The 13,239-nt window shown below is 45.2% G+C and overlaps 1 pseudogene across 1 annotated transcript in view; it reads right to left on the bottom strand.

The window, feature by feature from the left end:
• Window positions 1-13,239, bottom strand: part of LOC148451056 (abscission/NoCut checkpoint regulator-like) — a 96,570-nt pseudogene that overhangs the window by 22,430 nt on the left and 60,901 nt on the right. Inside the window, exons 6-7 of the transcript XR_015875182.1 lie at window positions 7,816-7,930; window positions 6,243-6,464 (exon numbers count right to left, since the gene is read on the bottom strand). The product of XR_015875182.1 is annotated as an abscission/NoCut checkpoint regulator-like (transcript). The remainder of the gene's footprint in view (window positions 1-6,242; window positions 6,465-7,815; window positions 7,931-13,239) is intronic.

Raw genomic sequence — 13,239 nt, 5'->3', positions numbered from 1 at the left:
TGTGATTGTGACGGGAGGCCATCAAGTCCAGCTCCGGCAGCCCCCACCTGTCCACGAGTAGCTGAAACACCTCTGGGTGAAGCGACCATTCCCCGGGATGCACGTCGTGACGGCTGAGGAAGTCCGCCTCCCAATTGAGGACTCCGGGAATGAAGACTGCCGAGATCGCTGGAATGTGACACTCCGCCCAAGCAAGGATGCGAGACACCTCCGACATCGCTGCCCGACTTAGAGTTCCTCCTTGGTGGTTGATATACGCCACCGTGGTGGCGTTGTCGGACTGCACCTGAACCGGCCGTCCGTAAAGAGCGGGACCGGACGACTGCAGGGCCCGATAAACCGCCCACAGTTCCAGAATGTTGATGGGAAGAAGAGCTTCTTCCGCAGACCAACGACCCTGAAGTGACAACGAGCCGGTCACTGCCCCCCAACCCCGAAGACTGGCATCCGTCGTGAGCAGGACCCAGTCCGGGATCCAAAAGGGACGCCCCTCGACCAGATGAGCTGTCTGAAGCCACCAAGCCAAAGACTGCCGAACCTCCGGGGACAACACCAGCAACTGAGAGCGGATCCGGTGAGGTAACCCGTTCCATTCCGATAGAATCAGCCCCTGCAGAGGCCGGGAATGGAACTGGGCAAATTCCACCATGTCGAATGTTGACACCATGGAACCCAAAACCCTCATAGCCGAATGGACCGACAGGCGGCAACTGCTCAGGCAACTGTGTATTCTCAGCTGCAGGGAGGAGACCTTCTCCGGGGTCAGGAAGATCCTTTGCTGACGAGAATCCAGCAGGGCTCCCAAATGAACCATCCGCTGAGATGGAATCAGGGAGGACTTTTTCCAATTTATCAGCCACCCGTGCGCTTGCAGGCAAGCGACCGTCAAGTGGAGATGATGAAGCAGTACCTCCGGGGAACTCGCCAGCAACAGGAGGTCGTCCAGATACTGTAGTAGCTGTAAATTCTGGTTCCGAAGATGTGCGGCCATGACCGCCATAATCTTCGTGAACACCCTCGGTGCCGTGGAGAGACCAAAGGGTAGCGCCCGGAACTGGTAATGGTGTTGAAGGATAGCGAACCTCAGATACCGCTGGTGCGAAGGTGCTATCGGAACATGGAGGTAGGCGTCCTGGATATCCAGGGACACCATGTAATCCCCCGGTTCCATCGCCAGAATGATGGAACGTAACGTTTCCATCCTGAACTTGGGAACTCTGAGGAATTTGTTCAGAGACTTCAAGTTGAGGATAGGGCGATGAGAACCATTGGGTTTCTGCACCAGAAACAGAGAAGAATAGTACCCCGTCCCTCGTTGTAACTGAGGAACGGGAACAATGACCCCTGCTGTCAGCAAGGACTCTATAGCTTCCTGAATCTGTAAAGACTTGGTCGTATCCTGAGAAGGACTCGTGCAGAAAAACTGGTGGGGCGGTCTGTGCCGAAAAGACAGGGCGTACCCCTGGGAGACCACTTCTCGAACCCAGGCATCCGTGGTGGTATTGTGCCAGCACTGGGCAAATAGAAGAAGTCGGCCTCCCACTCTGGGGTCCCCCAGAGGGAGGCCCGTCCCATCAGGCAGAAGGTTTATCTTCCTGCTTGGAAGAAGGGCGCCTGGCACTCCAGGGCTGCTTCTTGGGCTTAGAAGCGGCCTTGGTCGTCGACTGCCTCGGGAAGGACTGACCTTTGGCCTTGCCCTGAACCCGAAAGGACCGAAAAGCAGAGCTCCGTACCTTGGTAGGAGCAGAAGCCGAAGGGAGGAAGGCTGATTTAGACTTAGCCAGAGTGTCCACAATTTTGTCCAAGTCTGGACCAAAAAGCAACTCCCCATTAAAAGGTAAGGCCTCCAGTCCCTTTTTGGAGTCAGCGTCAGCTCTCCAAGACCTCAGCCACAAGGACCGACGCGCCGACACAGCTGCAGCCGACACCCGAGAGGTTAGCAGGCTTGCGTCTAACGATGCTTCCCCAATGTAGGAAGCCGCATCCCTCATTTGACCTATCAATGCTCTCTGGATCTCCGGAGCATCTTCCGGAAAGGTATCCTCCAAAGCATTGGCCCAGCTCTCGATGGCCTTAGCCACCCAAGAGGTGGCCATGGACGGACGGGCCACCGCCCCCGAGAGAGAGTAGATAGACTTCAAACAAGTCTCCACCTTCCTGTCCGTGGGATCCTTCAGGGAGGAGATCGACGGCAAAGGCAGCGTAGCGCTTTTAATTAAGCGGGTAACGTAGGAATCCACCGCTGGAGGAGTTTCCCACTTCCTGCAATGAGCCTCCGGAAACGGATAGTTCGAAGCCAACCGCTTCTGCGGTTGGAACCTCTTGCTGGGCAACTGCCAGGCCCCTGCCATATGATCCGTCAATTGATCGGACAGGGGAAAAACCGTCGAAGCTACCTTGGCCTTTTTAAAATTTGGGTATTTTGACCTGGGGGCGGGCACATCCTCCTCAATGTGAAGGATGGCCCGCACCGCCCTAACCAATGCCGGCACATTAATGGAAGACTTAGCCTCCATCTCCTGGGCCCCGGCATCCGAGTCAGAGTCCTCATGGATCTCCCCGTCATCCGAAGACACGTCCGTGTCCGTGAACTGAGCCGCCAGTGAAGCCGGAACGGAACGCTTGGACGCCCGTGGGGGCAAATCACTGTGCAACATATTTTGAAAAGCCGATGACGAAGCCGCCAGACTCTGAACAGAGCTGGAGAGGACGTCCACCCAAGGCGGGGGCACTGCCTGAGGATACCCCTGAAAAGGTACCATCGACTGCTGCGGCACCGTGGGGGATTGCACGTATACCGGCAAACCCGCATAAGGACCCACAGTCTGAGACCCGGGAGGAGACTGCACCAGACGAGTCACACCCGGGGAACGGGGGATGGTAGGCTGGGGCAACGCCCTAGATGGGACCGCAAGTTGGTCCGCGATTGACGCCAGCACTTGCGTAAACATTGCCCACGGAGGCTCCTGCGCCACCGGGGGATTAGAGGGTCCAGGTACCAACTGGCACCGCCCGCACAGACCGTCCTGAGACAAATCTGCCCAGTCAACCCCTGCCGAACAGCGTCGGCAGGAAAACAACACAGGAGCCTCGGAGCGCTCATTCCCCTCATCAGACATGACACAAACTTTTTTTTGCAATAAAAGTGTCTCACCGAAACGAGGTAAGGCGTATAACACCCACGCACTCCCAAGTATGCAACCCAAACAGCCCACAATATGGTACTGAGGAGCACACCGCAGTATGTGACGGACCTCACAAATACGTAGATTTATATAGGTGAGGTACCCAGAAAGAACACCCCTCCCACACGCACCTGCGGGCCGTAGGAGAAGGAAAGGGATAGGTACTCCTCTGAGGAGGAGTGGCCAGAAGATAACAGCCCAGCGACGCCAGCACACATGAGAGAAGGCGCGCTGGGTTGAGGGGAGGAGCGCTGAAGCAGGGAAGGCTGCCTCCCCTGCTAGTACTAAACCCCCGGGGAAGCCAGTTCCCCGCCGGTACTTACACCCCGGGGGCCAGCGGTCACACGGGGTATTCCTGAAGAGGGGGAGCCCGCCGCCGCTACTAGCGCCGCCGGTCTGTCCCCAGAGACCGGCGGCTGTCAGCGCTGCACGCGGCTTACCTGGCCCCTTCAGTCCGGCAGCAGTCAGTGGGAGCTCCCGGAGCCACGCTAGTACTGACTCCGGGGTCCCGCTGCGATCCCCGGATCAGTACCGGCGTCGCAGCGCCAGCGGGGCTGTTGGAGCGGCAGCGTAGACGTCCAGATGGACAGTCTGATGCTGCCGCTCTGAAGACAGTAAAAATAAAATAATAAAATCTTCGTTTAAAAAAATAAAAAAAATAAAAAAAATAAAGCTTAGGGGCTGCTTATGCAGCCCCACTGCGCAGGGTGACCAGACTCCGGCCGGGCACCAACTAAAACTGAGGTGCCTGTGGCCGGGGTATAGAGGAGGACGGACCCAAGTGCATCCTGGGAGCAGCAAAGCTTTAACTGCGTGATGCCCGTGGATCCAGATCCAGCTATACCCCAAGGTCAACCCTGTGGACCCCCTATGGACCCTGAAGTAGAAATACTGAATACATAAACATATAAATTGTAGCAATCAATCTGGCCACAAAAAAACCCTCTGTGAATGGAGGAGTTGGGACCAGAAAGAGGAGGAGTCAGAATTAATCATTAAATCTCCCCCCCACCCCCTAAAAGAAGAGTCTAGATCCTCCCCTGACCATGACATGTGTAAGTGTGGGACTAAGGACCTCATTCAGAGTCGGTCGTGCGCAAACTAGCTATTGCGATCAGAAATATCTCTCTCCTTGAACACAGCCAGGTCGGTAGTTTGAGTGACAGGATGAGGCGTTTGTGGGTGGTAACAGGGGAAGGTGCTTGTGAACGGGGGAGTGGAGATCCGAACGCAGGCGTGCCTGACTATGCAAACGGCGTTTTATGGGAGTGCATAATTAACTAAGTAGTGTCATGGCACATGTGACATGGGAGGATTTTACACTGACTTGATCGTAGTGCTTAAGAGAGGGTATGGTCAACCTTAAGGTCTACGACCAGCTCCGATGGTTCCCGATGGTCTCGACTAATCCTTATATGCCCGGAGATGACGTGTAATGCGAACGAGAAGGGGGCGTGTTTTTAGCCTTATGGCCGTATCCTCCCCTCGCTCATTCAGCTAACGATCCCATCTTAACGACGCAACTTGCGAGTGCATCATTTGCATATACGGCCCCTTTTCCCTTACGACCGAGCGGCCGCAACGACCGACTCTGAATGAGGTCCTAAATGTGCTGCATTCATGTGTTAGTCTGGGAGAGGCTGTTTCCTAAGGATGTACCTCTCATAGGGATAAAACTACAGGATAGAACCAGCAGATGTCACTTATTACTTTGCTAAGCCCTTAATGCCAGTCTACATGCCCATTGCACAGCTTCTCCGACTGCAATCACAGTGTATGGAAGAGAGAGGGGCCACATTTACAACGGTTACAACAGTCTCTGGGAATGCTCAATCATATTATCAAATACAAAATGTTACAGCTGCAGTAAAAATTGACCAGTGTGTCTGCCTGTAGCCTGACAGGGTTTGTGCTTCACGAGAAGATTGTTTGGTTAATCTCATATGAACTCATTAACAACTCTTAAAGTAACAGTATTCTTAAAGACCAGTACAAAATTGTTAAATACTGCACATTTCAATAGTATGAATCAATTTCATATACATGAAAGTCACATGTATATGTTTGCATACACATATATGTATATTGTGAGGTAAACATCTCTCACATCGGGATCCGGTCAAAATCCAGACAGTCGGGATGCCGGAGCTTAGAATGCTGGCGCCAGAATCCCGACACCTGTTAAAATCTCGGCGGTAACTAGTGGAGGATTATGGTTTTGGATTAGGTGTTAGGCACTAGTGGGAAGATTAGGGTTAGGCACTAGGGGGAGGTTAGGGTCAGGCACTAGGGGGAGATTAGGGTCAGACACTAGGGGGAGGTTAGGGTCAGGCACTAGGGGGAGGTTAGGGTCAGGCACTAAGGGGAGGTTAGGGTCAGGCACTAAGGGGAGGTTAGGGTCAGGCACTAAGGGGAGGTTAGGGTCAGGCACTAAGGGGAGGTTAGGGTCAGGCACTAAGGGGAGGTTAGGGTCAGGCACTAAGGGGAGGTTAGGGTCAGGCACTAAGGGGAGGTTAGGGTCAGGCACTAAGGGGAGGTTAGGGTCGGGCACTAAGGGGAGGTTAGGGTCAGGCACTAAGGGGAGGTTAGGGTCAGGCACTAAGGGGAGGTTAGGGTCAGGCACTAAGGGGAGGTTAGGGTCAGACACTAGGGGGAGGTTAGGGTCAGACACTAGGGGGAGGTTAGGGTCAGGCACTAGGGGGAGGTTAGGGTCAGGCACTAGGGGGAGGTTAGGGTCAGGCACTAGGGGGAGGTTAGGGTCAGGCACTAGGGGGAGGTTAGGGTCAGGCACTAGGGGGAGGTTAGGGTTAGAGAAGGAATACGGGGAGGGTTAGAATACGGACCGACAAGTGTCGGTATTCTAACCCTGTCAGGATGCCGGCGTCAGGATTCTGACTGCTGGGATCCCGAGCTCCTGCATCCCGTACCCATTCCCTCACAATATGTAAACACTACACATTAACATGTGGTCATAACTAAATATTTTTTGATCTAACTAGAAGCATCACATTCATCAAAATAGGACTAGCCATTGGATTTCTATAACTCATACAATACCATTATCTGGATCTTTTCCTTGTAGTGTTGCCAGTCTCTTTGCGATCTCCAACATTTTCTCCTGCCTGGTATTCTCGTCTCGTAATTCTGCAGCTGCTTCTTTCAGAATCTTGTCCTTCTCTTTCTCCAATTGCTCTGCATCCAATTCCATATTAAGACCTGGCCAGCAATCCCGCTCATCAGCTTTGCTCAGGTTGTTAGTAGTCGCCTGAGTAGTGAATTCTAGAAATAACAGATAAAGGATGTCATAGGAAACTATATAATAAACAGTTCTTAAGAGCTACAGTACAGTAAATCAACAATCCAAGTATTTATTATAACCATGCACTTAGTACTCAGTAGTAGTAGTAAAAGTCTACCTGATACGGTGAAGTGTTTTTCTTCCAGGAGTTGCTGGGAAAGCAGCCATCTTTCTCAGATGGTAGCAAACATTTATAAGGAGGAACCTTTCCAGCAGTGAATGGCTGTGTCCCCTGTGTTCTATGCCCAGCATATAACTGCCCCAGGAATCTGCCTTTTATCCTCTCCGTATGACGGCACATATCAGGCAGTATAAATACTGGGTTCTTTCACACAAGCATGAATACGATATGAACTCTGGGCCGGATTCGGACTTGTTCGCACGCAGCTGTCCGCACCCAAAGTATGCAAATCCCGCGATCGCTAGCAAGACATTAGCACGCCCACTATGTTGTGCCGTGCGATCGCGGTATGAAATTAGACGCCCACCAGCCTGACACAAGACGACCACTTTCCCTTAGTAACATACGTCATCTCCAGGAAGTGTATTACACAATCGGTAACATCGGCTGACATCGGACCCATAAGCAGCACTTGTGGCTGACCATACCCTACCGCAAGTACTGCGAGTGCTGCTGTGTGTAATTTAGCCATGTGACGTGTATGCTGACGATGAGTCTTAATTATGCACGCCCCTGAAACGGCATTCAGACGCACAGACAGGCCTGTGTTCGCACCACCACACCCCCGTTACCATCGACCACCCTGTCACCACCCACAATCGGCTCGTCCTGTCACTCATGATTGCGGAGCTTGTACAGAGTACAGGGTGCGATCGCTTCTGGATCGCACGGACTAGTTCACGCATGAGCACTGCGTCTTGTACGCATGAGCAGATTGCAAACATCGGCAGGCTGCGTGCGAACACAGCCTTGCTACCGGGTCTGAATCAGGCTCTCTGTCTGCACAGGCCAGTTACATATTATTACGGAGCTGCTCAGGGAGGTGGATGACCTTAAATCACACCTATTGACAAACTGTCCACTAAAAGCTACTACATATGAAGCAAAAAAACTCACCAGGACTACAGGAGGATACTTATTTTATTTTTATATCAGTGTAACAGAATAACCATAAACTACAACATTCCCAATATTAATTAGACCAGCATTCTGAGTGTACATCCTCTTAGAGAACAATTCATACTGCAGTATTTAGCATATCAGACAGACCACACCAAGGTGCTAACACTGGACTGGTTTCTTTCTGTCCATCCCAAGACTAGAAGCCTATTTCATTTACTTGTCGCTTCATATAAAAACATCTATTTTACCAGGTGGCTGAGTAGCTGGGTCCCAATGATGATCTATGGCTGCCTCATCTGTCAGTTGTGTTAACAAATCATCAACCTTTTGTGTCTGAGTCCTGGTATTGGGTGGTTGGTGCATCTATAATATTGTACAATAGAATATGCGAATTTAAGGTCGGAACTACTGTAAAGAAAATGCCAACACGCAGACATAGTATGGAACTGATGAGCAATTAAAAAGAAAAAAGAAAACTGTACTACTGTATTGTTAGCACATTGCATCTTATTTGATGGTTTATTCAAAACAGCACAAAAAAAATGTATGAATCAGGTGTGTACTGTATGCTTGAGAACCCAAGAGGCTGATTCAGACAAGCCTTCATCAGCAATTGCCCATGCTGCATTCCTAACGGAACCTGACCTCAACACACTGCTAAGTAAAAAGCATGCAGGAATGTTTAATATGGGTGGGGAGTACACATACGGGTACAAAAATTGTTGCAAGATCCAACACAAGACAAAAACTTGCTTTTTGGGGCACTCTTGAGAAAATAATAATTATCGAGAAATGAGTAATAGATGATAGATAAATAAAAATTTAACCTTTATTATATTCCCTCTAAAAAGAGTGATATTTAATACACTCTAATAATTTAACGAATAACAATAAGACATCAAACACTGATGTATTAGGAAGGCGAAAATTTTTCTCTTAGTAGGTTGCTTGAATAGATCCTGGAGGTGAGAAACAAATGCATATATAAAAATTAAATATACTCTAATCCTCAGGACTAAACCACTCCACAAAATACTAATGAAAAACCTCTTAAATATGACACAATAAATATTATAAGAATAAATATATACGCATGTGTCAACACAGTATACTGAAACCAAAATACCCTCTCTCTTAAGCATAAATAGATAAATAAATGAATAAGTAATACATCCAAATCAAATGTGAAACTGCAATAGAATCAAGTAACCTCATTCATCAGGGGACCCTGACTGGAAATAGAGATACAATCTAGATCAGTGATTCCCAACCTCGGTCCTCAAGGCACACTAACGGTCCTGGTTTTAGTGATATCCATGATTGTGCACAGATGGTTTAATCAAAATAACTGAGGCACTAATTAAGTAACTTGTGCACAAGTATGGTTATCCCTAAAACCTGGACTGTTAGTGTGCCTTGAGGACCGTGGTTGGGAACCCCTGATCTAGATACTAGTACAATATATGTAGGTAAATGAATAAAACATGCAATTTGACAAAAATGTAATCTTAATATAAGTAAATCAATAGTACCTGTCCTCAAAAGGATTTGTTATGTGCACATACATATATAAATCTAATGCATATAAAGACTGAGAGATAAGCAAAACATAAGACAGCAGATAATGCAGTAATAACCTAATGGGAGAAATGAAAAATATGATCACTCATCCCTATTGTAGCAGATCTGTGATTTCAACAATATATCAAACAGATGATAAAGATACACAATTAGATCACTTGTCCATTTGGAAAACCAGATCTATACTGTAATCATCCTTACCACATGGTCACATATGGGATGTAATACAATTGGATTCAATAAAGTAACTAAAAATATAAATCCTAAATCACCTGTGTCAGTGAACGAAAAAAGTAAGGTCCAGGGTGACAAGAAGAGCGACTAACCAATTCTGCTGTCCCTTGTCAGTAATCAAACAAGGGATGAGAGAGAGAAAGAGACGCTGACCCTGGAGGAAACAACAGAAGCACTTCTGCTTTCTGGGAATTCAGCCGTGTCTAATTCCTGTTACCAGAGCGGCATTGCAGGAAAAGTCACTGGCATCCACCCAGATGAGAGAGCGCTGTGAGGGAGAGTAAAGGAGGGTACCTTGTGGCCAGTAATCCCTGTAAAAGAAGTTTGCTGGAGTGGTGTGTGTGTCAGCTGCTGGCCATGCAGCTGATCAGGAGGACGCGCGTTTCGCCTGTGGCTTGGTCACCTGATCGCCATGGGCTCCATGCTAATCCTGTCTCTTTTTTCTACTAGCACCCAGCCAATCACTGTGCTCTATTTCTGAGTGATGGCTGGTGCAACCAATTAACAGAGCAGACATGTTGACCTATGAGGTGGTTACTCACTGCAAAAAGGAAGAGTGCTCCGGGGGTAATTTGCATATGTAAACAAAGAAGCGCTGACTTTTTTTCACTATTCTAGTGAATACTCTATCCAAAATTAATACTGATAATACACCTGGTAGGCGAAAGTGAAGAAAAGGAGGGTAAAAGGGACTGGATATTAGCTTCATAATGAGCTACAGATGATACTATTATATTCATATGGAGTAAATACTATATAAACAAATAATAATCAGATGTCTCAAATATGGGGGTACTAAACTACAAAACTGAAAATACTGAGATCATATAACCTAATTATAAAACAATAACTGACATAAATATCTAAAATGAAATCACATATAAAATAGATGTGAAACAAGTGTATATATATTTATATACATATATATACACACACACACACACACACACACACACACACACACACACATTATATATATATATATATATATATATATATATACACACACACACAAAAAAATCCTTCTGGCATGGGTATGCACCCAGCGCAAAACAAAGGAAGGCGGCACTCCAATAGATGATGCAAATCAACGTGTATTAATAATACAGCAACATATTAACATCCATGTGTCAATGTTTCAAGGCTAAGAGCCTTTTCATCAGGACATGTAAAGGAAAGATATGCTATGGACTGCTATGGGGGCTGCTTGTGCCCCCACATATGCTATCCTCTTCCTGGGTTGGTGGGAGAGAGATTGTGTCTTTCAAGATGGGCAGGATCACCATACCCAACATCTTGTGGCATGGATGCGATACATAGAAGATATTTTGATCATTTGGGATGGTACACAAAGTGAACTTGATACTTTTGTCAAACATCTAAATGACAATACCTTTAATCTCAAATTAACATGTCAGAGCAGCAGAACCAGCATATCCTTCTTGGACCTAAGGATATATAGGGGAGAAGACAATCGAGTGTGTACTGAGATCTTCAGAAAAAAGACCTCAACTAATAGTTTACTTCACTGCAGTAGTTCACATTTTCCTCCCACAGTAAAAAATATTCCCAAAGGGGAGTTTTTGAGGCTGCGACGAAATTGCTTTAGTGAAGAATATTATAATACACAGAGCAAGGACCTAACACAGAGATTGAAAGAAAGAGGTTATAGTAACCGAATAATTAAAAAAGCCAAATATGAGGTAGCTAAAACTAAGAGAGAATCCTTAATTTTTGGGGCTAAATCCAATTCTGTCAAGGAGAGTACTCTTAGATTCATTGGAGACTTTTGCAATAACTGGAGGGAAGCCAGAGATATATTGCAGAAGCGCTGGCATGTTCTGCGATTAGATTGTGATCTGGCTAATAAACTGGAGGATCGGGTCAACATGAGTTGGCGCAGAGCACCAAATTTAAGAGACCATTTAGTAAAAAGCCATTTCATGATGACCACCACGAAACCATTATCGGTTACGGGTAGCCACCCATGTGGAGAAAAAAGGTGTAAAGTTTGCACACATATCTCTAATATGATCTCAGTTACTGATAAATTTGGCCAGAAACTTACAATTAAAGAATTTTTCAACTGCAGAACAACCAATGTGATCTATTGCCTTGTCTGCACTTGCCATATGAAATATATAGGCATGACATCCAGGATGTTAAAAGTAAGAACTTTAGAGCATCTTAGTAATATCCGGAATGCCGCAGTGGATAGAAGCAAAATGAAACAACTCACCACGGTGGCGAGACACTTTCTTAATAAACATGCCTGTAGAGAACAAGATTTGACAGTTTTTGGATTAGAAAAGGTAAAGCTGGATTTAAGAGGAGGGGATGTTATGAAGGCCTTACAAAGGAAGGAAAGTGAATGGATTTTTAAATTGGGGACGCTTATCCCTGGAGGTCTCAATGAGAATATCAACTACTCAGCCTTCCTGATGGATTAATTAATTTTATAATTTTTTCACGTTCATTTCTATAACTATTTTTCATGAAACTGATATTAATTTGATATTTTTATGAATTAGGAGTTTTTGCTCTCTCAATACTTGTATTGATCAATAATCGACTTTGAACAGTTTGATTTGTCTTGATTTTCACATTTATTTTGATTTTGAGTTTTTTCAAATGGTCTTTGTTTTTCTTTTCATATTTTCTTTCACTTAATTATTTTTCATACTGTTTTCTAGTTTTGTTTTTTTCACATAGGTTATTTTTCATTATTTTTTCGTTATGTGCACTCCATTCAATAATAATATACATTTAATTTGGGAAATATATCACTTCTATGATTATTATAGGGTCCAATAGTCATAGATAAATTTATTATCATATTTTTTACACTTTTGTTCACATCACGGCATTTTATTCACACTCTAACACATGATGTGTTTCATATTTACACAGGGCTCATATTTCATATTTTTTCACTTTTATCATATTTAACTCTTCTCCTTCATCATCTCTTATATTTATGCACTACATTTTAGTTTCCACTTATTTCTTAGAAATATGTATACTGCCACTAATATTTCAGCAATTTTTATATATAATTATTATGGCTTTCCTTCCTTGAGTAGTAAGTTATTTTTGATATATTATCTAATTTATGGAAGGGGGACATGCTTGTGTATATATACTTGCATATGTCTCTTTATGTTTTGGTTCAAGTATGGTCAATCTATTGCATAGATCCATGTTAGTGTATGCATATGCAAGAATACGAATATAATTATATTTATATTTCTTTTATATCTTTTCTAAAAAAATGTTTTATGTATAATATATATATATATATATATATATATATATATATACATATATATATATATACACATACATATACACACACACACACTTATTTCACATCTATTTTATATGTGATTTAATTTTATATATTTATGTCAGTTATTGTTTTATAATTAGGTTATATGATCTCAGTATTTTCAGTTTTGTAGTTTAGTACCCCCATATTTGAGACATCTGATTATTATTTGTTTATATAGTATTTACTCCATATGAATATAATAGTATCATCTGTAGCTCATTATGAAGCTAATATCCAGTCCCTTTTACCCTCCTTTTCTTCACTTTCTCCTACCAGGTGTATTATCAGTATTAATTTTGGATAGAGTATTCACTAGAATAGTGAAAAAAAAGTCAGCGCTTTGTTTACATATGCAAATTACCTTCCTTTTTGCAGTGAGTAACCACCTCATAGGTCAACATGTCTGCTCTGTTAATTGGTTGCACCAGCCATCACTCAGAAATAGAGCACAGTGATTGGCTGGGTGCTAGTAGAAAAAAAGAGACAGGATTAGCATGGAGCCCATGGCGATCAGGTGACCAAGCCA

This window comes from Taudactylus pleione, unplaced genomic scaffold, assembly GCF_031769625.1.
Source record: "Taudactylus pleione unplaced genomic scaffold, aTauple2 ptg001187l, whole genome shotgun sequence".
NCBI classification, from domain to species: Eukaryota; Metazoa; Chordata; class Amphibia; order Anura; family Myobatrachidae; genus Taudactylus; species Taudactylus pleione.
Note: the sequence above shows the minus strand (reverse complement) of the source record. Positions and strands in the feature narration are given on the sequence as shown.